This window comes from Hyla sarda, chromosome 3, assembly GCF_029499605.1.
Source record: "Hyla sarda isolate aHylSar1 chromosome 3, aHylSar1.hap1, whole genome shotgun sequence".
In the NCBI taxonomy this organism is placed as follows: Eukaryota; Metazoa; Chordata; class Amphibia; order Anura; family Hylidae; genus Hyla; species Hyla sarda.
In genome coordinates, this window is record NC_079191.1 from 297,336,742 (window position 1) to 297,364,173 (window position 27,432).

A 27,432-nucleotide genomic window follows, 5' to 3' on the forward strand; every position below is an offset into this window, starting at 1 on the left:
AGATATAGATTGGGGTCAGGGGTTGGCTAAAACTACAAAGGGGCGACAACTCCTAAATTTATTGCAGGATAATTTTATGGGCCAGTTTGTGGAGGACCCAACAAGAAGTGATGCCTTGTTGGATCTGATCATTTCCAACAAAGCAGAGCTGGTTGGTAATGTAACTGTGCGGGAAAACCTTGGTAATAGCGACCACAATATAGTTACTTTTGACTTAAAATGTAGAAAACAAAGACAGGCGGGGAAGGCAAAAACATATAACTTTAAAAAGGCAAACTTCCTTGGGCTGAGAGCTGCACTACAGGACATAGACTGGGGGGAGGTGTTGTCAAACACTGATACAGAAGGTAAATGGGATATCTTTAAATCAACTCTAAATAACTATACAGCTAAATATATACCAAAGGGGAACAAATATAAACGATTAAAACTAAATCCTACATGGCTGACAAATTATGTTAAAAGAGCAATAAACAACAAAAAAATTGCTTTAAAAAAATACAAATCTGATGGGTCAGCTATAACATTTAAACAGTACAAGGAGCTTAATAAAATCTGTAAAAATTTAATAAAAACAGCAAAAATTCTAAATGAGAAAAAGGTGGCCAAAGAAAGCAAAACTAATCCTAAATATTTTTTTTTAGATATATAAATGCAAAAATACCAAGGACAGAGCATGTAGGACCCCTTAATAATGATAATGGGGAGGTTGTCACAGGCGATAAAGAGAAAGCAGAGCTACTGAATGGGTTCTTTAGTTCCGTATATACTAAGGAAGAAGGAGCTGACATTGGACAGGTCAGTGCTGGTAACACATCATGTAATGTACTGAACTGGCTTAATGTAGAAATGGTACAAGGTAAGTTAAGTAATATAAATGTAAGCAAATCTCCAGGGCCAGATGGATTGCACCCAAGAGTTCTTGGAGAACTAAGTTCAGTAATATCTGTACACCTGTTCATGATATTTAGAGATCCACTGGTGTCTGGTTTTGTGCCAAGGGACTGGCGCAAGGCGAATGTGGTGCCAATCTTCAAAAAGGGCTCTAGGTCTTCCCCAGGAAACTATAGACCTGTAAGTTTAACGTGCATTGTGGGTAAATAGTTTGAAGGACTTATAAGGGATTACATACAGGAATACATAGGGGATAATTGTATTATAAGTGATAGCCCGCATAGGTTTATTAAGGATAGAAGTTGTCAAACCAATCTAATTTGCTTTTATGAAGATGTGAGTAGAAGCCTTGACAGAGGAATGGCTGTGGATAATGGGGGGTATTCATCAATTTTGCCTGTTGACAGTTTCTTTTTACCCTTTTTTTTCACTTTGGTTTTTGTGGACATGCTCCAAATTTATCATTTGGTTTAAGTCATTAGTAATTTTGGCTCAAATGTTGAAATCAGCTGTTCACAGCGCCTTTTACACAGAACTTACCACCAGCGTATTTTACCCTGTAGAGTAGCCATTTCGGAGTCCCTCCTGCAGTATATCAGCAAGCGACATGAGTTATTTTCTTTTGTGGGGTTTATAGCCACCATATGAAATGGATTTTATTTTCAACTTGAATAGTTTTTTATTTTATTTAGTGGTTACTTTAGTGCCAACGGCTGTCCGGGCATGCTGGGAGTTGTAGTTTTGCAACATTTGGAGGTCTGCAGGTTGGAGACCACTGCTTTAGTGCTTAGCTTTCCTGAACCTGTGTGGCCATGTCCAATGCTGGCTCAACGGAGGGTGAAGGTTCCTAAGAGACAACTATGTCGCAGGATAGTATTGAACAGCCCTTTTTAATTTATTTTGACGCCTTTACATTTTCTGACATTGCTAAGTGTGTTTTCTATGTGCAAAATTTATTGGCGGTGATTTGCGCCAAAATTGCGCCACAGATCGATTGGCACAAATGATGAATTACTGACTAAAGTTAAAATCACACATAGGACCATGTGATTTTGAGAAAGTTCTAAAAATGACAGAGGAGAAGATGCGCCAAACTTTGGTACAAAAAGACACTGCACCAAAGTATTGCGCCAAAGTTACGTTAAAAAAGACGAAAATCCTTTGATAAATACCCCCCATAGTGTTTCTGGATTTAGCTAAAGCGTTTGATACTGTCCCACATAGACGTCTGACAGGTAAGTTAAAGTCTTTGGGTTTGGAAACTTTAGTTTGTAACTGGATTGAACACTGGCTCATGGATCGTACCCAGAGAGTGGTGGTCAATGATTCGCACTCTGATTGGTCCCCGGTTATTAGTGGTGTACCCCAAGGATCAGTACTGGGCCCGCTGTTGTTTAATTTATTTATCAATGATATAGAGGATGGCATTAACAGCTCTGTTTCTATCTTTGCAGATGACACCAAGCTTTGTAGCACGGTACAGTCTATAGAGGATGTGTATAGGTTACAAGATGACTTGGATAGACTAAGTGTCTGGGCATCCACTTGGCAAATGAGGTTCAATGTGGATAAATGTAAAGTTATGCATCTGGGTACTAATAACATGCATGCGTCGCATTTCTTAGGGGGGATTAAACTGGCAGAGTCACTGGTAGAGATGGATCTGGGTGTACTTGTAGATCACAGACTACAGAATAGCATGCAACGTCAGGCTGCTGCTTCTAAGGCCGGCAGGATATTGTCATGTATAAAAAAAAAGGCATGGACTCGATGGACAGGGACATAATACTCCCCCTTTATAAAGCATTGGTACGGCCTCACCTGGAATATGCTGTTCAGTTTTGGGCACCAGTCCATAAAAGGGACACTGTGGAGCTGGAAAGGGTGCAGAGACGCGCGACTAAACTAATATGGGGCATGGAACATCTTTGTTATGAGGAGCGATTAAAAGAGTTATAATTGTTTAGTCTTGAGAAGAGACGTTTAAGGGGGGGATAGGATAAATGTATATAAGTATATTAATGGCCCATACAAAAAATATGGAGAAAAACTGTTCCAGGTTAAACCCCCCAAAGGACGAGGGGGCACTCCCTCCGTCTGGAGAAGAAAAGGTTTAGTCTCAAGGGGCGACACGCCTTCTTTACCATAAGAACTGTGAACTTATGGAACAGTCTACCTCAGGAACTGGTTACAGCAGGAAAATGTAACAGCTTTAAAACAGGGTTAGATATATTCCTGGAACAAAATAACATTAATGCTTATGAAGAAATATAAAATCCCTTCCCCAATATCGCGCCACACCCCTACCCTTCAATTCCCTGGTTGAACTTGATGGACGTATGTCTTTTTTCAACCGTACTAACTATAACGATCAGCCACCCCTGTGCAAATCACCTCAAATGTACATGGTGCTCTGAATCCTGAGCCTTGTTGTGCGTCTGCAGAGCATTTTACGTCCACATATGGGTTATTTCCGTACTCAGGAGAAATTGCATTACAAATTTTGGGGGTCTTTTCCTTTTACTTCTTGTGAAAATGAAAATTATGGGGCAGCACCAGCATTTTAGTGAAAAAAATATTTTTTTTTACAATAACATGCTGGAGTAGACCCCCACTATACCTTTTCATAAGGGGATAAAAGGAGAAAAAGGCCCTCAAAATTTGTTAGGCAATTTCTCCCGAGTAAGGAAATACCCCATATGCGGCCCTAAACTGTTGCCTTGAAATACGACAAGGCTCCGAAGTGAGAGAGCGGCTTGCGCATTTGAGGCCTAAATTGAGGGATTTGCATAGGGACGGACCCGTATGCAAGAATTAGACTTGCCTCTGATACCAAAATTACTCTCTGGCAGTGTTTCCCAAACAGGGTGCCCCCAGCTGTTGCAAAACTCCCAGCACGCCTGGACATTCAACACTGGGAGTTGTTGTTTTGCAACAGCTGGAGGCTCTGTTTTAGAAACAGTGACGTACCAGACGTTTCAAATTTTTATTGGGGGGGGGGGGGGGTAAATGTGTAGGGTATGTGTATATGTAGTGTTTTACTTTTTATTTTGTGTAGTGTAGTGTCTTTAGGGTACATTCGGGCGGGGGTTTCCCGCTCCGAGTTTGAGCTGCAACGGAAAATTTGCTACATCTCAAACTTGCAGCGAGAAGCACACTGTAAACCACATGGGGGCGGTTGTCAAACCTCCAGCTGTTGCAAAACTATAACTCCCAGCATGCCCTCTGGCTGTCCGTGCATGCTGGGGTTTCAGTTATGCAACAGCTGGAGGCACACTGGTTGCAAAACACAGAGTTTGTTACTTTAGACTGCATTAACACCTCATTTTCACAGTATGGGTGCCGGATCAGATCCATTTACTTTAAGGAGTATCGTTTTTCGGTCCGGTCACAAAACTGGATACGGGTTAAAAATGAGCCGACCGGAGTCACCGTTTGACTCCGGTTGACTCATTAAAGTAAATGGATTTCAGCACTGGTCTGGCTGAGGTACGGGAGCGCCCGATTTTCCCCTCCCCCAGCCGGATCCGGCACCCGTACTGTGAAAACAAAGTGTGAATGCAGCCTAACTCAGTGTTTCCCAACCTGTGTGCCTCCAGCTGTTGCAAAACTACAACTCTCAGCATGCATGGTCTGTCAGTGCATGCTGGGAGATACAGTTTTGCAACAGCTGGAGGCACATGGGTTGGGAAACACTAAGTTATGGAAACAGACAATGTTTCCCAACCAGTGTGCCTCCAGTTGTTGCAAAACTACAGCTCCCAGCATGCCCAGACAGCCGTAGGGCATGTTGGGAATTGTAGTTGTGCAACTGGAGGAGAACAGTTTGGAGACCACTGTGTTGTGGTGTTCAAACTGTAGGCCGCCAGATGTTGCAAAAACTACAACTCCAAGCATGTTCAGACTGTCCAGGCATGCTGGGAGTTGTAGTTCGGCAACATCTGAAGGGCCACATATTGCCGAACTACAACTCTCAGCATGCCTGGGCATGCTTGGAGTTGCAGTTTTGCAACATCTGGAGCGCTACAGTTTGGGCACCACTGTATAGTGGTCTCCAAACTATGCTCTTCCAGATGTTAATAAACTACAACTTCCAGCATGCTGAGAATGTCCAGGCATCCTGGGAGTTGTAGTTCTGCAACATCTGAACTCCCAGCATGCCTGGACTGTCCGGGCATGCTGGGAGTTACAGTTTTGCAACATCTGTAGGGCTATAGATTGGGCACCATTGTTTAGTGGTCTCCAAACTGTGGCCCTCCAGATGTTGCAAAACTACAACTCCCGGCATGCCCAGACAGCCTTTGGCTGTCTGGGCATGCTGGGAGTTGCAGTTTGGCAACTCGTAGAAGGCAGCAGTGAAGATCACTTATCACTGATCTCCACTGCTGCCGCCTCTCCACAGCCGCCTGCTTACTGCTGCAGATCCCGCCGCTGCCTGACGCTGGTCCTGCCACGATCGCCGATCCCTTGGCCTCCTCATACACTCCGGTATCCGCCGCCATCTTCCCCCCCCCCCCCCACGCTCTGCCTGAAATACAGGGGCGGGCAGAGCGAGGATTTCAACCCCGCCACCCTCAACTGCCATTGGTCGGTTAGTCCTAACTGATCAATGGCAGGGGACAGGAGGAGGTGGCACCCCTGCCACCTCGCTCCTATTCTTCAGGATGATCGGGGATGTCTTTGACATCTCCGATCATCCCTATTTTCCGGGCTATCAGCAGGCACCCCATGCAAATGCCATGTCGGCGATCACCGCAAATCGCCAGTGAATTCACACCTGCGATTTGCCACGATTCCGGATCTCTGGTGACCCGGAAAATAAGGGGGAATCGCGGTTGCCACCCCTCCTATCCCTGATATTGGTCGTCTAGAAGCGACGACCAATAGCAAATCGGGGGGGGGGATTTAACTTTCGGTTTCCCCGTTCTGCCCACCCACTGTAGGCTGGACAGAACAGGGAAACAGACGAGGGAAGGCGCCGAAGTCCACTTACGCACTGGCAGCGATTATCGGCAGCAGAAGAGGACGGTGATGCGGCTCCTACGGAAGCCGGTGAATTGCAACATCTGGAGGGCTACAGTTTAAGACCACTATACAGTGGTCTCTTAACTGTAGCCCTCCAGATGTTGCAAAACTACAACTCCTAGCATGCCCAGAAAGCTGTTTGGGCATGCTGGGATTTGTAGTTTTGCAACATCTGTGGGGCCACAGTTTGGAGATCACTGTGCAGTGGTCTCTAAACTGTGGCCCTCCAGATGTTGCAAAACAGCAAATCCCAGCATGCCCAAACAGCTGTTTCGGCATGCTTGGAGTTGTAGTTGCATACCTCCAGCTGTTGCATAACTACATCTCCCAGCATGCCCTTCGGCGTTCAGTACTTGCTGGGAGTTGTAGTTTTGCAACAGCTGGAGGCACACAGGTTGGAAAATACTAAGCTGGGTAACAGAACCTAACTGAAGGTTTTCCAACTAGTGTGCCTCCAGCTGTTGCAAAAGTACAACTCCCAGCATTGACGGTCTGTCAGTACATGCTGGGAGTTGTAGTTTTGGAACAGCTGGAGGTTTGCTCCCCCCCCCATGTGAATGTAGAGGGTACATTCACACAGGCGTTACAGTGAGTTTCCTGCTTTAAGTTTGAGCTGCGGCAAATTTTTCGCCGCAGCGCAAACTCCTAGCGGGAAACTCACCGTAAAGGCCTGCCAGTGGGACTGTACCCTAAAAACACTACACTACTCCAACACAAAATAAAGAGTAAAACACTATATACACCCCCTTACACTGTCCCCCCCCCCCAATAAAAATGAAAAACGTATCATACGGCAGTGTTTCCAAAATTTAGCCTCCAGCTGTTGCAAAACAACAACTCACAGTATTTCTGGACAGCCACTGACTGTCCAGGCATGCTGGGAGTTTAGCAACAGCTGGATTACCCCGATGTCCACCCCTATGCAAGCCCTAATTTAGTCCTCAAATGCACATGGCGCTCTCTCACTTCAGAGCCCTGTCATATTTCAAGGAAACAGTTTAGGGCCACATATGGGGTATTTCCGTACTCGGGAGAAATTGCACTACAAATTTTGGGGGCTTTTTCTCCTTTTACCGCTTATGAATAGGAAAAGTTGTTACAGTAACATGCCGGTATTGCCCCATACTCTTATTTTCACAAGCGGTAAAAGGAAAAAAAAGACCTCCAAAATGAGACCCCATTTTGGAAACTACACCACTCATGTAATGTAATAAGGGGTACAGTGAGCATTTACTCACCACAGGTGTCTGACAGATTTTTGGAACAGTGGTCCGTGAAAATTAAAAATAAAATTTTTCATTTGCACAGCCAACTGTTCCAAAGATCTGTCAAACGCCAGTGGGGTGTAAATACTCACTGCATCCATTATTAAATTCTGTGAGGGGTGTAGTTTCCAAAATGGGGACACATGTAGGGGGGTCCAGTGTTCTGGCACCACGGCGGGCTTTGTAAACGCACATGGCCCCCGACTTCCATTCAAAACAAATTCACTTTCCAAAAGCTCAATGGCGCTCCTCCTCTTCTGAGCATTGTAGTGCATCAGCAGAGCACTTTACATCCACATATGGGGTAATACCATACTCAGAAGAAATGGGGTAACAAATTTTGGGGGGCATTTTCTCCCATTACCCTTTGTAAAAATGGTAAATTTCTTTTTTTTTCATTTACACATCTGACTTTAACGAAAAGCCGTCAAACACCTGTGGGGTGTAAAGGCTCACTGGACCCCTTGTTATGTACCTTGAGGGGTGTAGTTTCCAAAATGTGGGGGGTATTCTGCTGTTCTGGCACCATAGGGGCTTCCTAAATATGACATGCCCCCCAAAAACCATTTCAGCAAAATTCACTCTCAAAAATCCCATTGTTGCTCCTTCCCTTCTGAGCCCTCTACTGCGCCTGCCGAGCATTTGACATACACATATGTGGTATTTCCTTACTCGAGAGAAATTGGGTTACAAATTTTGGGGGGCTTTTTCACCTATTACCCCTTGTAAAGATTCAAAAACTGGGTCTAGAAGAACATGCGAGTGTAAAAAATGCAGATTTAGAATTTTCTCCTTCACTTTTCTGCTATTCCTGTGAAACACCTAAAGGGTTAACACACTTACTGAATGTCATTTTGAATACTTTGGGGGGGTGCAGTTTTTATAATAGGGTCATTTGTGGGGTATTTCTAATATGAAGTCCCTTCAAATCCACTTCAAAACTGAACTGGTCCCTGAAAAATTCCGATTTAGGAAATGTTGTGAAAAATTGGAAAATTGCTGCTGAACTTTGAAGCCCTCTGATGTCTTCCAAAAACATGTCAACTTAATGATGCAAACATAAAGTAGACATTGTACAGGGTGGGCCATTTATATGGATATACCTTAATAAAATGGGAATGGTTAGTGATATTAACTTCTTGTTTGTGGTACATTAGTATATGTGAGGGGGGAAACTTTTCAAGATGGGTGGTGACCATGGCAGCCATTTTGAATTTGGCCATTTTGAATCCAACTTTTGTTTTTTCAATAGGAAGAGGGTCATGTGACACATCAAACTTATTGGGAATTTCACAAGGAAACAATGATGTGCTTGGTTTTAATGTAACTTTATTCTTTCATGAGTTATTTACAAGTTTCTAACCACTTATAAAATGTGTTCAATGTGCTGCCCATTGTGTTGGATTGTCAATGCAACCCTCTTCTTCCACTCTTCACACACTGACAGCAACACCGCAGGAGAAATGCTAGCACAGGCTTCCAGTATCCGTAGTTTCAGGTGCTGCACATCTCATTTCTTCACAGCATAGACAATTGCCTTCAGATGACCCCAAAGATAAAAGTCTAAGGGGGTCAGATCGGCCAATCCACTTTCCAGGAAACTGTTCATCTAGGAATGCTCGGACCTGACACCCATAATGTGGTGGTGCACCATCTTGCTGGAAAAACTCAGGGAAATTGCCAGCTTGAGTGCATTAAGAGGGAAACACATCATCATGTAGCAATTTTGCATATCCAGTGGCCTTGAGGTTTCCATTGATGAAGAATGGCCCCACTATCTTTGTACCCCATATACCACACCATACTATCAATTTTTGTGTTTCAACAGTCTTGGAGGGATCTATCCAATGTGGGTTAGTGTCAGACCAATAACGGTGGTTTTGTTTGTTAACTTCACCATTCACAAAAGTTTGCCTCATCACTGAACAAAATCTTCTGCGTAAACTGAGGGTCCTGTTCCAATTTTTGTTTTGCCCATTCTTCAAATTCAGTGCGCCGATCTGGATCATCCTCGTTGAGATGCTGCAGTAGCTGGAGTTTGTAAGGGTGCCATTTGTGAGTAGCTAATATCCGCCGAAGGGATGTTCGACTAATGCCACTCTCCAGTGACATGCGGCGAGTGCTATGCTGTGGGCTCTTGCTGAATGAAGCTAGGACAGCCACTGATGTTTCTTCATTAATGACAGATTTCATGCGTCCACATTTTGGCAAATCCAACATTAAACCAGTTTAACAAAACTTAGAAAGCAGTTTGCTAACTGTAGCATAGGAGATGGGTGGTCTCGTAGGGTGTCTAGCATTGAAATCTGCTGCAATGACCTGGTTACTGGGTTCACCAGACATCAACACAATTTCTATCCGCTCCTCACATGTTAACCTCGACAACATGTCAATGGCTGTAAACAAAGAGAAATTTGTAACTAACTCATGAAAGAATAAAGTTACGTTAAAACAAAGCACACCAGTGTTTTGTTGTCACATGACCCTCTTCCTGTTGAAAAAAAACAAAAGTTAGATTCAAAATGGCCAACTTCAAAATGGCCGCCATGGTCACCACCCATCTTGAAAAGTTTCCCCCCTCAAATATACTAACATGCCACAAACAGGAAGTTAATATCACCAACCATTCCCCTTTTATTAAGGTGTATCCATATAAATGGCCCACCCTGTATATGTGAATCAATTAATAATTTATTTGGAAGCTCAAAAAATGGCTAAATTTTCAATTTTTTTTCATCAAATTTTGGAATTTTTCACCAAGAAATTATGCAAGTATCGACCAAAATTTTCCACGAACATAAAGTAGAATATGTCACGAAAAAAATCTCGGAATCAGAATGAAAGATAAAAGCATCCCAGAGTTAGGCTGCATTCACACCACGTTTTGTACATACGGGTGCCAGATCCGGCGGGGGGGGAGGGGCAAACTGGGCGCTCCTGTACCCCAGCCAGATCAGCCCGTGACTCCATTTACTTTAAAGGGGTACTCCGCCCCTAGACATCTTATCCCCTATTCAAAGGATAGGGGATAAGATGTCAGATCACCGCGGTGCCGCTGCTGAAGAGCCCTGGGATCCCCGCTGCGGCACTGCGCTATCATTACAGCAAAAAGCTCTGTGCGTAATGACGGGTGATACAGGGGACGGAGCCGCGTGATGTCATGGCTCCGCCCCTCGTGAAATCATGGCTCCGCCCCTCATGACATCACGGCCCATCCCCTTAATGCAAGTCTATGGCATGGGGCGTGACGACCGCCGCGCCCCCTCCCATAGACTTGTATTGAAAGGGGCGGGCCGTGACGTCACGAGGGGCGGAGCCGTGACGTAACGATGCTCCGGCCCCTGTATTGCGCGTCATTACGTGCAGAGCGAACTCGCTCTGTGCAGTAATTTTAGCGCAGTGCCACTGCGGGGATCCCGGGGATCCCCAGCAGCGGGACCGCGGCAATCTGACATCTTATCCCCTATCCTTTGAATAGGGGATAAGATGTCTAGGGGCGGAGTACCCCTTAAAAGTAAATGGAGTCACTGGCTGATCTGGCTGGGGTACAGGAGCGCCCAGTTTGCCCCTCCCCCCGCCGGATCTGGCACCCGTATGTACAAAACGTGGTGTGAATGCAGCCTAACTCTGGGATGCTTTTATCTTTCATTCTGATTCCGAGATTTTTTTCGTGACATATTCTACTTTATGTTCGTGGAAAATTTTTGTATAGGGGATAAGATGTCTAGGGGCGGAGTACCCCTTTAATGATCCGACTGGAGTCAAACGGTGACTCCGGTCGGCTCAGATTTGACCTGTATGCGGTTTTGGACCGGACCTAAAACCGTAGTATACTATGGTTTTAGGTCCGGTCAGGAAACCGTATACGGCTCAGTTTTTACCCGTATGCGGTTTTGGACCAGACCTAAAACCGTAGCATACTACGGTTTTAGGTCCGGTTAGGAAACCGCATACGGGTCAAAACTGAGCCGACCAGAGTCACCATTTGACTCCGGTCGGATCATTAAGTAAATGGAGTCACGGGCTGATACGGCTGGGGTACGGGAGCGCCCGGTTTGCCCCTCCACCTGCCATCCCGGCACCCGTATGTACAAAACGTGATGTGAATGCAGCCTTATTAATGCTTAAAGTGACAGTGGTCAGATGTGCAAAAGACGCTCTGGTCCTTAAGGCCAAAATGGGCCTTGTCCTTAAGGGGTTAAAAAAATGCTAAGGTTTAACCTCCCCTTGTCCTTCCTGTGAACTATATGAATCACTATAGAAATTCCTAATTATTTCCATTATCCTTTCAGATGAATTAGCTAATGTACCTTAAGGGACCCAATAAGATTTACTTCTTTTGAGCTCTACTTATCACTGACAGTAGATGTCCCACTTTCTCTCCTTTCTCATTTTTCCTGTTTTTGAAATAAGTAAGGGCCTCGTGCGATGCTCCGCCACTGGTCACACTTCTGCCCCTATTGCACCCAAATCCCTCCACCACCCCAACACACAAAATAAACGAAATGTTATATATTAGAAACACTTTAATGTAGGTAAAATAATTTTACATGACCAATAATACTAGTATACAATGAGCAAATATATACCACCAAAGAATAACTCGATAATACCACCATAATGTACTAAACAAAACCACTATACACAGACCAGTATACTATACAGGGTATGTATACTATATAAGTGATTATATACAGGACCAGCTGTACACAGGATTTGTATACCCTATAAGTGATTATATAATGGACCATATGGCGCTAGATATCAGCTGTATACAGGATGTGTACACTATAGAAGTTTTTACCGTTACATAAAGGGACTCACAAGTATGTATTTTCTGAATAGCGGCATCCTCTTTCCTTTTCTTCTCTGTCTGGATCAGACCGCCATGTCAATCTCATCTGAAGGACGAACATGTTAGACTTTGCTTTTTTCCAGTGCACTCCCCTCCTCTACACAATTTTCCCATCTATAGGCCCACAAACTGTAATAATGCCCTCCTTGGTGTACTGCACAGTAAAAGGGCAGGTACAGTGGGGCAAGACAGTATTTAGTTAGCCACCAATTGTGCAAGTTCTCCCACTTAAGATGAGAGAGGCCTGTAATTTTCATCATAGGTACACCAACTATGAGAGACATAATGAGAAAAAAAAATCCATAAAATCACATTGCAGAGAAGTTTGGAAAAATACCCTTTGTAGATGGCACTGCGACTCCTTCAGAATGATGAAAAGTGACCAATGCTAGGTTTAACTACTGTTATAAAAGAATGGGGGGCTCACCACAAGTCAAATACACGGTGGGTGCTACTACTCAGTATAATGAAGACCTACCTACATAACACCAAAGAAAAAGAAATACTGTATAGAGTGCACACCACATAAATATAATATAATATAATCAATAATCTTTATTATTTACCAAATAGAGTACAAATACACATAAAAGGCTAAAACCAATTAAAAAGCTTAACAAAGCATGACCCAACATGGGAGAGGGGCCATGAACCCCCCCTCGCCAATGTCCTGACCCTGTAATATACACACTCAGTGTGGCTGCTGGTACACAATATCAAGTCAATTTTCGCGCGAGATTTTCACCTAGTGAATGCCCTGCAGAGAGCTGGGACCAAAGTAACAAAAGCAACCGTCAGTAACACACTACGCCGCCAGGGACTCAAATCATGCAGTGCCAGACATGTCCCCCCGCTTAAGCCAGTACATGTCCGGGCCCATCTGAAGTTTGCTAGAGAGCATTTGGATGATCCAGAAGAGAATTGGGAGAATGTCATATGGTTAGACAAAACCAAAGTAGGAATTCTTGGTAAAAACTCAACTCGTCATGTTTGGACGAGAAAGAATGCTGAGTTGCATCCAAAGAACACAAAGTGAAGCACGGGGGTGGAAACATCATGCTTTGTGGCTGTTTTTCTGCCAAGGGACCAGATCAACTGTTCTGTATAAAGGAAAAAAATGAATGGGGCCATGTATCGTGAGATTTTTAGTGAAAACCTCCTTCCATCAGCAAGGGCATTGAAGATGAAAAGTGGCTGGGTCTTTCAGCATGACAATGATCCCAAAAACACTGCCCGAGCACAAAGGAGTGGCTTCCTAAGAAGCATTTCAAGGTTCTGGAGTGGCCTAGCCAGTCACCAGATCTCAACCCCATAGAAAACCTTTGGAGGGAGTTGAAAGTCTGCGTTGCACAGCGACAGCCCCAAAACATCACTGCTCTAGAGGAGATCTGCATGGAGGAATTGGACAAAATACCAGCAACAGTGAGCGAAAACCTTGTGAAGACTTAGAGAAAACGTTTGGCCTTGTGAAAGCCAGATATGTAAGTAGGTGACTAGCTAGGTACTTAGGCAGCCATGTATGAAGGCCAGAAATGTACATAGTTAGGTAGCCAGGTATGTATGTAGGTAGGCAGGTAGGTAGTTACGCAGCCAGGTATGTAGGTAGTTAGATAGCCAGATATATAAGTAGTTAGGCATCCAGGTAGAAAGTTAAGTAGCCAGGTAGTTAGTCAAGTATGTAGCCATCACCCCCCTCCACCCAGTGGCGGATCCAGAATCTATTCTAGGGAGAAGCATTATCAGAATATTTAGTGTTAGCGGACAGAAAATAAGGTGTTGCTTACGGAAGTTACAGGTAGGTAATGTCCCCAGGAGGTAGTGGTCCCTAGTAGATCATGCCCCCAGGTAGTTAATGTCCCCCAGGTAGGTAGTTATGCCCCCTGTGGGTAAATCCCCCAGATAGCTGCCCCGGTATGAATACCCCTATGCAGGTAGTAAGTAGCCCTATTAGTTTGGTAGTTTGTTGCCATATTAGCTAGGCAGGAAGATAGTAGATAGTCCCTCACATTAAGTGTAGGCAGCAGAGTTCCCACACAGTAGTTGTAGGCAGCAGAGTTCCCCCACAGTAGGTTTAGGCCGCAGGTTTCCCCCACAGTAGGTGTAGCCCGTGGGGTCCCCCCCCCCCTCAGTAGGTGTAGGCAGCTGGGTCCCCCCCACAGTAGGCGTAGGGAGCAGGATCCCCCCCACAGTAGGTGTAGGCAGCGGGGTCCCCCCCACAGTAGGTGTATGCAGCAGGGTCCCCTCCCACAGTAGGTGTAGGCAGCGGAGTATCCCCCCCACAGTAGGTGTAGGCAGCGGAGTATCCCCCCCCACAGTAGGTGTAGGCAGCGGAGTATCCCCCCTACAGTATGTGTAGGCACCAGGGTTACTCCCCCACAGTAGGTGTAGGCAGAAGGATCACCCCCCCACAGTAGGTATAGGCAGCAGGGTCCTCACACAGTAGGTGTAGGCAGCAGGGTCCCCCCACATTACGTGAAGGCAGCAGGGTCCCCCCAGAGTAGGTGTAAGCAGCAAGGTCCCCCCACAGTAGGTGTAAGCAGCAGGGTCCCCCCCCTCCCACAATCCCAGATTGAAAAAAAAAAAAATGATGCTCACCTGATGTCCCACGCAGCAATCTTCTTCTCCAGAGCGCAGCAGGGCCCATGTCTTCCTTCCTCCACAGTGCACTGCGCAGCGGGGGCTTAGGTCATGTATCCTCTGTGTAGTTGAAAATGCGGCTCACACAGAGGGTGTGCCTTCTCCTGTATGTATGTTACTATTTCTGCTGGAGGTCCGGGATAAGTGTCCTGGATACTCAGTATCGGCGGGCCCTTTAACCGGCCGGGCCCTCGGCCAACGTCCGATCGGACCGGCCGGTCAGTCTGTCCCTGGCTAGTAACCATTTCTGTTGAGTTTCAATATTAGGATCTGAAATATAGAGTTCCTCACTTATTTTCACTTCTAGAAGAAATATTAGAGAGGCTCTTATCTCCCAGACAACCTGTGACTCAAGCTGCCCAAATAACACCTGTAACCAAGGTGCCAAAAATTATACAATATATAGAAAAATTGGGTCTCAGAGTCATGAATATTAGATACAAATTAATTTATTGATGATAAGATCTTTGTAATATTTGTGTCTTTTGACCCACAGGGCCCCTGTGGGTCAGCAGAAATACACTGATATATTAAATAGTCTATACATAAAATATTCAAAGCATAAAATATGGCAAATAATTATTTAAAACTAAAAATACATAAAATGAAAAAACTTTAAAATTATTCGCTAAGTGTCCACAGAGTCTGTAGAAATAATGCAGGTAGATAATGTGAATAAATATCTCAGTTGCGGCAATAAATCCACATGATTTAACTTCAATTATGGTGTCAGTAGATATGGTCTCTAATGGATACAGCGATTGATACAATAGTAACTGGGCAACAGATGAAACAATTTGAATCCTTATATGAGGCTGTGATTCTAGTTCTCTGCACCACGCGCTACTAGAGACTTGCTACTAGAGACTTGGCGGTCTAAAAAAATGTGCAGCGGCGGTAATTATTTTTGGTTGCTACTCGTTACAGTATTTGAAATGCAATATGGTAAAAGTTGCAACCTTTGTTGTATGCTGGGTTGGTCGCCGGACGGGTCCCGGTTTCCCAAGAAGTAACTGCGCTGCTAGAGACACGGCTGTCTCACAGGTATGCAGCGCAGATGGTGTATAGTGGAAGCGCTTCTAACATGATAAATCATTTTTAGTTGGTACCTCTATTGTGTTGTCCTGATCGTCAGCCGGTCACAATCCCAGGGCAGAGGGTGCGCTGTTAGAGACTTGGCCGTCTCAGTTCAGCGGCAGCGGTGGGCTCGATCTGAGGGTACTGCAGCAGTTCTCCTGCAAGCAAGGAAAATGGAAAGCCAGCAATGTTCTCCTGGTGTGGGTGGCACGTTATGTCCTGTGATGATTAGCAGGAGCCGTGGGTCTTTGTGTATCGCTGTATTCTCGTGGGATTTTGGTGGATGACACTTAGGATAAATAGTTTACGGCTGGATGCGTTTCAGGTCCTCCATAGGACCTTTCTTCAGCAGCTCAACATGTAATGGTTAGAGACATTTTTGAAGGTTATATATATATATACACATAGCTCCTCCCCTAATAGGTGAGGGGGGGCGTCACATTCAATTAGAGAAAATGGGATAAGAGAAAAGTAAAACATGCAAATAAAGTACTCTTTATGTAAGTTAGCTAAAGCTTCAATTTTTGGTGATAAAAACAAGTATAGAGCGAAACTTTTGAAATATAAATAGACTAGCATATACTATAAAATTTGATGAACACCAATGAAATGGAATTATGTTGTATATGCATTAAAATACAAAAAAAAATAAAATGAAAATAAGGTGTTTATACAGATGCTTAAATATAGGAATTGCTGAATTGTGTGTAGCCATACATATATAGAAATATTTGTCAGTGTCTATATTTGATTATGTATATAATGTATATGGTGGTGTATCAAAATATGTCAAAAATGCCACAGATTTAGTTAAAATAGGTTACAAACATATAAAATATATTTATAAATATAAAAATATTTCCAAAAATACTCCTAAAATATTTTCCAAAAAAATTCTTGAAATTTTTTGAAAAGTATTCTCAAAAATATTCCCAAACATTTTTATATGTGCAAAATTACATGAATATCGTGCGAAACTGGAGACGTATAGTAGTGAAATTTTAACTCATCAATCCTAAAATGTTGGGGTCGGGCAGGGGGTCCCGATCAAGGACACATCGGAGTGCTGATTTACAGCCTGACGCCGATGGGTCATCGAAAGGGACCTCCGCTTAGTCGAGGAACCCGAATACTTATAATTCGCTATTGAGTCCCTTCGGTGCTAGAGAGTCAAATTCGAATATCTTTCTAGATTCCAATCTAGACATTTTGCCCAATGTCTAGATTGGAATCTAGAAAGATATTCAAATTTGACTCTCTAGCACCAAAGGGACTCCATAGCGAAATAGAAGTCTTCGGGTTCCTCGACTAAGCGGAAGTCCCTTTCGATGACCCATCGGCGTTAGGCTGTAAATAAGCACTCCGATATGTCCTTGATCGGGACCCCCTGCCCGACCCCAACATTTTAGGATTCATGAGACAGAATTTCACTACTATAAGTCTCCAGTTTTGCACGATATCAATGTAATTTTACACATATAAAATTTTTTGGGAATATTAGAGAATTCTTTTGGAAAAAATGCAAGAATTTTTTTTGTAAATATTTTAGGAGTAGTTTTGGAAATGTTTTTATATTTATAAATATATTTTATATGTTTGCAACCTATCTTTAAAAAAATAGTCAAAAATGCCACAGATTTAGTTAAGTCCCCTTTTTATTTTATATATTTTTTCTGTTAGGGCGGGTTAGTTTAGTTAGGTTAGGTTGAGTTAGGGAGGTAGTATCGCACCACACCACACGCAACACACACCAATAATGTTTCCCCCCCCCCCCCCCACACACACACACACATACCCGTATCCCCATTAGAGTAGGGAAATGGCCCGCAGTGTGTTTTCGGCGAAGGAGGCATATGACATAATTGCCTCCGACTCTGAAAGCATCTCAGAGGACGATGAAGACCCCACCTTCCTTATTTCATCGTCCTCCTTATCATCTAGTTCAGATGATGAGCCACCAAGGCGGCGAACTCGCCGCATTGCGGTGCCACAAACCTCCTCTGCCCTTGACCCTGTGCCCCATGCTAGTATTAGTCCCCCTGGCGCTCATACTAGTGAAGCCCCCCTGCCAAGGTCACTGGTACTTCGTATCGGAGAACTTGAGAATTTTTCAGTGACGACTTTGTTAATTTGATGGTTATCTGTATGCCCAACAGTTCGTCGCCGCTAACCCGGGCTCACTTTTAGCTAGACCCGGCGGCTGGACTCCAGTCTATGCAGCCGAAATGAGGACCTTTTGGGGCCTCGTGCTGCATATGGGTATAGTTAAAAAACCCAGTGTCAGGCAATATTGGAGTGGGGACGTCTTTTACCAGACACCCCTCTACAGTATGGCCATGACACGTTCCCGGTTCGAGGCCATTCGGAGATGTTTGCATTATGCTGATAATGCGGCATGTCCCCCCCGAACTGATCCCGCGTATGACCGCCTGTATAAAATCAGGCCGGTCATCAATCACTTCGGGGCCAGATTTTGGGAGGCCTATGTCCCGGGGCGGGAGGTCTCTATTGTTGAGTCGCTCATCAGCTTCAAGGGGAGACTCAGCTTCGGGCAATACATCCCGACCAAGCGAGCGCGGTATGGCGTGAAGATGTATCAACTTTGCGAGAGTACCTCCGGGTACATTTGCAAGTTTATAGTGTATGAGGGACGAGATTCCCGTTTTGAACCCCCAGAATGTACCCCCACTCTGGGTGTTAGCGGGAAAATCGTTTGGGGCCTTTTGCACCCATTGCTAGATAAAGGTTACCCCCTTTACGTGGATAACTTTTATACTAGTATCCCTCTCTATTCATCCCTCGCCGCCAGATCCACGGTCGCTTGTGGAACAGTCCGGAAGAATCAAAGAGGCCTTCCGCTCCATCATTCCCTACATGCTCCTATCCCCAGGGGTGAGTCCCGTGCCTTTTCCCTTGAGAACCTGTTGTGGGTCCGGTATAAGGACAAGAGGGATGTCCTTATGCTCACCACAATTCATGGGAATGGCAGCACCCCTGTCCCTGTGCGAGGTACCGCGGGACCGGTCCTCAAGCCCGATTGTATTTTGGACTACAATCGGTATATGGGGGGGGGGGGGGGAGTTGATCTTTCTGATCAAGTCCTCAAACCATATAACGCCATGCGGAAAACACGCGTATGGTATAAAAAGGTTGCGGTCTACATGGTACAGGTTGCCATGTACAACTCTTTTATACTGTACCAGAACGCTGGCAACACAGAGACATACCTGGAGTTCAAAGAGGTAGTTCTAAAGGCCCTCATCTTTGGTGACCGCCAAAGAGCGGGTCAGAGCACCTCTGGAACTTTAGGTCCCCGGATCGTCCCCGGCCAACACTTTCCAGGTGTGATCCCCAACACTGGAACGTCGGGACGAACCCAGAAAAGATGCAGAGTGCGTCACAGGAAGGGGAGACGGAGGGACACCACCATTCAGTGTGGCATTTGCCCGATCATCCGGGCCTCTGCATAGGCTGCTTCAGGGAGTATCACACTTCCATGGAGTACTAAATTTTCCATCCTTTGCCCTAAATTTCATTCCCCAGAATTCGGCTCCAATGTAACAGTCCAGGGTTCATTGTCTTCCAAATTTTATACCAAAATACCCTACCCCCAAAAAAATCAAACCCAAAACCTCTTTCCCAATGCCCCTCATAATATCTTTGTCCCCCCAAAAATTGGGTCATGGGACACAGAGTCAACAGCATTGGAGGTTTTCAGTTGCCTCAAATGCGCAACGCTCTCTCCCCACCTGAGCGGGTTGCGCATTTGAGGTAAAAGAATAGGGACGGCCCCACACATCCCCTTTCCAGAATGATGATTCAGAGTATAGGGTTTGGGACGGGCATCCTTTTTACTTTTGGCTGTATTCTGGGTCATCATTCTAGGAAAATAATTGGCATATCAGTACTAAAATTGCAATTTTCTTCCCCCCCATAGTACTCTTCATCCATTCCTGGAAAATAAATGAAGGGAACACCCGTCTGTTCCAAATCTCCACTTCACCCTATACAACTTCCCTAGGGGGTGTACTGTTTGTAATAATCTCACATATGGGTGTTCCTTTCTTGTAATTTCCTCTGAATGTATAACTGTTAGGTCCGTAACAAACATCTGCCTCAAATGCGAAGAGTTCTCGCTGAGCTCTGTCGTATTTCCAGGCGACAATTCGGAGTCACATGTTAGTTGTTTCCAGAAAAATGAAGCAGAGCATAGGTTGAAAATTGCAATTTTCAAAAGCTACCCTTCATCCATTCCTGGAAAATAAATTTAGGAAACACCTGTGCATTAAAAATGTCCTCTTTACCCCTATACCCATTCCTTAGGGTGGGTACTTTCTGTAATGGTGTCACATGTGGGTGTTTCATTTTTGTATTTTCCTCGGAATGTATGTAACCGTCAGCTACTGATATGCCAAAGGCCACAAATACAAAGTGACCTCTATGACTACTGAGCCTTGTTGTGCGCCCGCCCAGCATGTTACCCCATATGTGGAAGTATTTTTATAGTCAGGGGGAAAAGCCCTCCAAAATTGGTAACCCAATTTCTCATATTACTCCTTGTGAAAATGTAAAAAATTGGGTAACCCCAGCATTTTACTGTAAAAAAATCTAATTTTTCAATTTATGGCCCACTTTTCAAAAAACCTGTGAGGTGTTATTTCCCACTGTACCCCTTGTTACGTTCATTGAGGGGTGTAGTTTCTAAAATGGTGTCACGTGTTTTTTTTTTTGGGCTGTTATTGCACAATGGGGGCTTTATAAATGCACATGATTTTCACTCCTTCTAATCTGAGCATTGTAGTGCATCCACAGAGCAATTTAAATCCACATATGGGGTATTCTTTTTCTCAGGCAAAATTGTTCTCCAAATTTTGGGGGCCTTTTGCCCTATTACCCAATGTGAAAATGAAACATTTGGGGTAACACTATCAATATAGTGCAAAAAAAAATAAAAATCTAATTTTTCACTTTTACGGCCCACTGTTCAAAAAACCTGTGAGGTGTAAGTACTCACTGTAACACTGTTACGTTCCCAGAGGGGTCTAGTTTCCAAAATGTAATGCCATGTGTTTTTTTTTTCTACTGTTCTGGCACCATAGGGGCTTCCTAAATGCGGCATGCCCCCAGAGCAAAATTTGTAACTCCTCTTCTGAGACCTGTAGTGCGCCAGCAGAGCACTTTTCACCCCCATATGGGGTGTTTTCTGAATCGGGAGAAATTGGGCTTCAAATTTTGGGGGGTATATTCTGCTTTAACCCTTTGTAAAAATGTAACATTTTTGGGAAACCAAGCATTTTAGGTAAAATGTATTATTTTTTTTTTTACATACGCCAAAGTCGTGAAACCCCTGTGCGGTATTAAGGTTCACTTTACCCCTTGTTACGTTCCCCAAGGGGTCTTGTTTCCAAAATGGTACGCCATGTGTTTTTTTTTGCTGTCCTGGCACCATAGGGGCTTCCTAAATGCGGCATGCCCCCAGAGCAAAATTTGTAACTCCTCTTCTGAGACCTGTAGTGCACCAGCAGAGCACTTTTCACCCCCATATGGGGTGTTTTCTGAATCGGCAGAAATTGGGCTTCAAATTTTGGGGGGTATTTTCTGCTATTACCCTTTTTAAAAATGTAACATTTTTGGGAAAACAAGGATTTTAGATATATATTTTTTTTTTTTACATTTGCAAAAGTCGTGAAACCCCTGTGGGGAATTAAGGCTCACTTAATTCCTTGTTACGTTCCTCAAGGGGTCTAGTTTCCAAAATGGTATGGCATGTGGGGGGCTTTAGCTGTTCTGGCACCATAGGGGCTTCCTAAATGCATTATGCCCCCCAAAAACCATTTCAGAAAAACGTACTCTCCAAAATCCCCTTGTCGCTCCTTCGCTTCTGAGCCCTCTACTGCGCCCGCCGAACACTTTACATAGACATATGAGGTATGTGCTTACTCAAGAGAAATTGGGCTACAAACTCAAGTAAAAATGTTCTCCTTTTACCCCTTGCAAAAATGCAAAAATTGGGTCTACAAGAACATGCGAGTGTAAAAAATGAAGATTTTGAATTTTCTCCTTCACTTTGCTGCTATTCCTGTGAAACACCTAAAGGGTTAACACACTTACTGAATGTCATTTTGAATACTTTGGGGGTGTAGTTTTTATAATGGGGTCATTTATGGGGTATTTCTAATATGAAGACCCTTCAAATCCACTTCAAAACTGAACTGGTCCCTGAAAAATATTGAGTTTGAAAATTTTGTGAAAATTTGGAAAATTGCTGCTGAACTTTGAAGCCCTCTGGTGTCTTCCAAAAGTAAAACCACGTAAATTTTATGATGCAATCATAAAGTAGACATATTGTATATGTGAATTAAAAAAAATTTTTTTTTCAATATCCATTTTCCTTACAAGAAGAGAGTGTCAAAGTTAGAAAAATGCTAAATTTTAAATTTTTTCATCAAATTTTGGGATTTTTCACCAAGAAAGGATGCAAGTTACCATAAAATTTTACCACTATGTTAAAGTAGAATATGTCACGAAAAAACAATCTCAGAATCAGAATGATCAGTAAAAGCATTCCAGAGTTATTAATGTTTAAAGTGACAGTGGTCAGATTTGCAAAAAACGCTCTGGTCCTTAAGGTGTAAAATGGCCTGGTCCTTAAGGGGTTAAAGTGCACCTTTCAGTTACACTTAGGTGTAATTTTTTGATTCCTGAGGTGTAACGCCTAGTGGCCTCTACCTTCATGCATGTATTCAATTTCTCAGAAAAATAACTAACCAGAAGGTGTTGGTCAGTAAAAGGGCATGGATAGCGAGGGGTCACCACTCTTCCTACTCTACATTTGCTCTAAAGCACTCCGTCTGGTGGTGTCCCAGGTTGAGTGTGACCACTCTGGTAGATTGTTCCCTTCTGTCTTAGTTTCATGTTGGTGTCCATGTATGTCCCTCCTCCCTTTCAGGTCGATGTGCTTAACGTGATTACTGAAAAGTTGGTATCCTTTCCTTCTGACCATGTTCTTTTTATAGGTGACTTAATTGTGGTTTCTAATCCTGTGCTGTAGACCCTGGCTCTTCTTTGCTCACCTCCTGGCGGTCTCACGGAAGCATGGAGATTGAAGAATCCGGCTGAGTTTGTTTTACTCCTACTACTCTTCGGTGCATCATTCTCAGATTGATCCTGCTTCGCTTTGGCGGATCTTCTGCCAAGCGGTAAGAGGTATTCTGAAGAGGAATCTTAGACAATTCTGCATAATATTTACGCTTAATTTACTATCTCAGAACAGTATGAAAGAGACACTAAGACACTTGCAGAACAATTTTTTGAGAAACAATACCAAACACGAAATCTTCAGACATCTGAATTAGATAGGGCTACATTTTTTGAACCCTCAAATAAGTTGTAGAAAGAAACATCGAAACAAAGAATGTGTCGGCAGATAAGAACCATTTGGCCCATCCAGTCTGCCAAATAACCTGAATCCCATCAATACTCCCTGGCCCTATCTTATATGAAGGATAACCTTATGCTTTTCCCATGCATGTTTAAACTCCTTCACTGTATTTGCATCGGCCACTTCTGCAGGAAGGCTATTCCATGCATCCACTACTCTCTCAGTAAAATAATACTTCCTGATATTACTTTTAAACCTTTGCCCCTCTAATTTAAAACTATTTCCTCTTGTGGTAGTTTTCTTCTTTTAAATATGCTCTCCTTCTTTACTGTGTTCATTCCCTATATGTATTTAAAAGCCTCTATCATATCACCTCTGTCTCTTCTTTCTTCCAAGCAATACATGTTAAAGGGGTTATCCAGGAAAAAACGTATTTTTATATATCAACTGGCTCCAGAAAGTTAAACAGATTTGTAAATTACTTCTATTAAAAAATCTTAATCCTTTCAGTACTTATGAGCTTCTGACGTTAAGGTTGTTCTTTTCTGTCTAAGTGCTCTCTGATGACACGTGTCTCGGGAATCTGTTTAACTTTCTGGAGCCAGTTGATTTATATAAAAAAGTTTTTTCCTGGATAACCCCTTTAAGGTCCTTTAACCTTTCCTGGTAAGTTTTATCCTGCAATGTATGTACTAGTTTAGTAGCTCTTCTCTGAACTCTCTCTATAGCATCTATATCCTTTTGGAGATAAAGCCTCCAGTACTGCGCACAATACTCTAAGTGAAGTCTCACCAGTGTTCTGTACAGTGGCATGAGCACTTCTCTCTTTCTCTTGCTTATACCTCTCCCTATACATCCAAGCATTCTGCTAGCATTTCCTGCTGCTCTATTACATTGTCTTTCTAACTTTAAGTCTTCTGAAATAATTACTCCTAAATCCCTCTCTTCCGATACGGAGGTTAGGACTGTGTCAAATATTCTATTCTACCCTGCCCGAGGGTTTTTACGCCTTTTTTTTATATATCAACTTTCTCCAGAAAGTTAAACAGATTTGTAAATTACTTCCATTAAAAAATCTTAATACTTTCAGTACTTATGAGCTACTGAAGTTGAGTTGTTCTTTTCTGTCTAAGTGCTCTCTGATGACACGTCTCGGGAGCTGTCCAGAGTAGAAGCAAATTTCCATAGCAAACCTATTCTGCTCTGTGCAGTTCCTGAGAAAATCAGAGATGTCAGCAGAGAGCACTGGTTCCAGACAGATAAGAACAACTCAACTTCAGTAGCTGATAATTATTGGAAGGATTAAGATTTTTTAATTGAAGTAATTTACAAATCTGTTTAACTTTCTGGAGCCAGTTGATCTAAAAAAAAAAAAAAGTTTTTTTTCCTGGAATACCCCTTTAAATTTCAGTTGCCAGAGTTCTGACCATTCTTCTAGTTTTCTTCAATTCTTTTCCATTTGGCATATCCCTCCAGGAACATCAACCCTGCTACATATCTTTGTGTCATCAGAAAAAAAACACACGTTACCATCGAGACCTTTTGCGATATCACTAATGAAGAAGGAGATTCCCAAACTGATTATTCCCTTTAATACGTAATACATAAAAATAGAAAGAATTATAAAAAGATATTGGACCCTTCTATGCCAGGTTACCTATACAGGTTACCTACCTTGTTGTTTCATACATTTTTGATTTATGTTAGGGGTTACTTATAATTTGATATAGTGACATTTTAGATCCATGCTGTATTTTGCATATTACCATGTAAAAGATGGGCAGAACGAGAAGGTCCAACTATATATATATATATATATATATATATATATATATATATATACACACACACAGACATACACACACACATATAGAAGCTAAGTGGTTCACTATACATTACTCATATTAAAGCTGCTGAGGAAAGATCCTAAGGGCGGTCTGAAACACGTCAAGCCTACATATCTAATGCAGACCACCTTGCTGCCTTACAACAGACTTTTAGTATAACATCAGGATTTGTACTAACAGTGTCCTGTCAATCAAAGATTTTGTGCCAGGATTCCATGAGGACGTTACCTCATCTATTCAGGCTGGTGGAACATCTACCTCAGAGGATAAGGTGCCTCTGTGCACTGACAACCAGTACATGCATTACTGTCCTGAGCAGAGATCGCCTTGATACTACGCTGGTGCGACAGTAGCACAGACAGCTTATCACCCAGGAATGCGACAGAGCCGACCACGACAGCTCAATATATATACTCAATCCCCCTGGTCCGGAGCATTATCTTTGATCACTGGATAGGTGAGAGGTGCAGTGCACCAATCCATAATTATTGACTTGTTTACTATCATCATTCCAGTGGATATATGTGCAAGGATTAGTTGAGAATAATCATATACTGAGATTAATATACTAATATCTTGATACAGTAAACTTGTGCCACTTATTGTGTAAGTGCAAAACTAAACTAATTACGCACTGAGGAAAGTTGAACTTTCTACTGCATTAGGAAGACTTCAAGGGCTACAGAATACCTTGTTATATGAACATATCATTTCATTTATTTACATTTTAGTCTATAACTAACAGAGCAACAATTTTAAGATTTGATTAACATTTTTGCTTTTATGTGGTCATTTAAGTGCTTACTATAATTAATCTTAAGAGGGTCAAAAGGGCCCTGTGACACACCAGAAGGTTTTTCATTTTGTTATAATATTAAACATTTGATTTCATTTTTAAATGTGACCCTGTCTATGTTACTTGGAGCACCGAAATGGTTTTATTGCATTTTATTGATTTTTGTAGACACTAAAAAGGTACAGGTGTCAGTCTGTGAGCTCAGTTACTGTTGTATGGGAATAAGTGAGCCACCTTCATATTTTCTATATATACTCCCTTTGTCACCTACACTCTGACAAATGCATTCTGGGTGGCTTTAGGCTGTGGCCGTCTCTGAGGCCCTGGGGGTGGTGCATGTCGATTACTGAGACCATAACGCTAGTCATCTTAATACACTGGTACAGTGGGATGCATACAAGGCTACAATAAGGGGGGCCTTTATTGCGGGAGTTTCAGGGCAAAGGGAAGTACATTTAGACAAAGCGAGGACCCTGCAGTCGGAGATTAGTGCACTAGAAGCGGCGGTTGTATGTGACTTTTCCCCTGCTTATGAACAATCTTGGGCTAAGGTGAAGAGACCTTTGTTGATCTTACAGAAAGCAAGGGTCCAAAAAACATTTGTTGATCTGGAGGTGGTACTTTTTGAATTTGTGGACAAGAATGGGAAGTTGTTGGCTTACTTAGTGAAGGTGAGTCGCCCAAGTGCTTTGAGAGTTTACTCCTGACTCTCTGAACCCTACTCAGTCCTCTGCCTTGGATACTCCTTCCTTGGCACAGGAAGATGCCCAGACCATTCAAAAACTGCCCCCGGAGAAAACCCATGGCTTTGATTACATGGTAAGGGACTGGTACAGGATGAAGGAGGAGAGGTTGGTTCCTATTCTGTTGACACTATATCGAGTAGTTGCTGAAAAAGGCCCTCTTTCTTACTCGATAAGGGAAACCTTAATTGTAGTTCTCCTGAAGCTTGGTAAGGATACTTTGCCAGACTCTTTCCGACCTATAGCCCTACTCAATGTAGATATTGAAATGATGTCTGGCGGCTCCAGCTAAATATTGCTGCAGCTGGAGATGATGCCTCTGTTGGCTTTGCTGGAGTGGCATTATCTCTGGAGTTTGCTATGTGTCCTCCGCTTTGGTCCAAGGTTCAGAGCCTGGGTCTGCCACCTCCTGTATGACCGGACTAGGGCGAAGATTTGCATAAATCTTGATGTCTCTGACGCGTTTCCCTGGAAAGGGGTACATGTCTGGGATGCCCATTGTCTCCTCTCCTGTTTGCCCGTTTGGAGAAGGTTTCCATTTAGGTGGACAATAACCTGGACTATCTGGCGAATGCTGAGGGTTCCCTGGGCTCATTGTTTGGCCTCCTTGATCAGTTTGGATCCTTTTTGGACCTGTGGGTCAACTGGGCCAAGCTGTCCTTGATGCCCCTTTCTGGTGGTTTGCCCCTTCCATCCTCCCTCCCGGTTGGCTTGCAGGTGGTGGATAGGTTGTGCTACTTGGGGGTGGAGTTTTCCACCTTCTTGACTGAGTTCCTTCCCTTTAATCTGGAGCCTCAACTGACCAGGAGAGAGGACAGGCTTCGGCCCTGTTCTTCCCTCCCTTTGTCATTGGTGGGCAGGTCGAATATATTTAAAATGATCTTTCTCCCTAAATTCCTCTACCCATTTCAC

The 27,432-nt window shown here is 43.4% G+C and overlaps 1 protein-coding gene across 4 annotated transcripts in view; it reads right to left on the reverse strand.

Annotated features, from left to right (window-relative positions):
- TSNAX (translin associated factor X) overlaps positions 1-27,432 on the reverse strand; it is a 278,657-nt gene that overhangs the window by 50,659 nt on the left and 200,566 nt on the right. The window contains exon 6 of one of the 4 annotated variants that reach the window (XR_008891422.1): positions 15,786-15,911. The exons of the other annotated variants lie outside the window; for them this stretch is intronic. The gene's annotated coding sequence lies outside the window, so the exon portion shown is untranslated. The remainder of the gene's footprint in view (positions 1-15,785; positions 15,912-27,432) is intronic. 4 annotated transcript variants of the gene reach the window in all.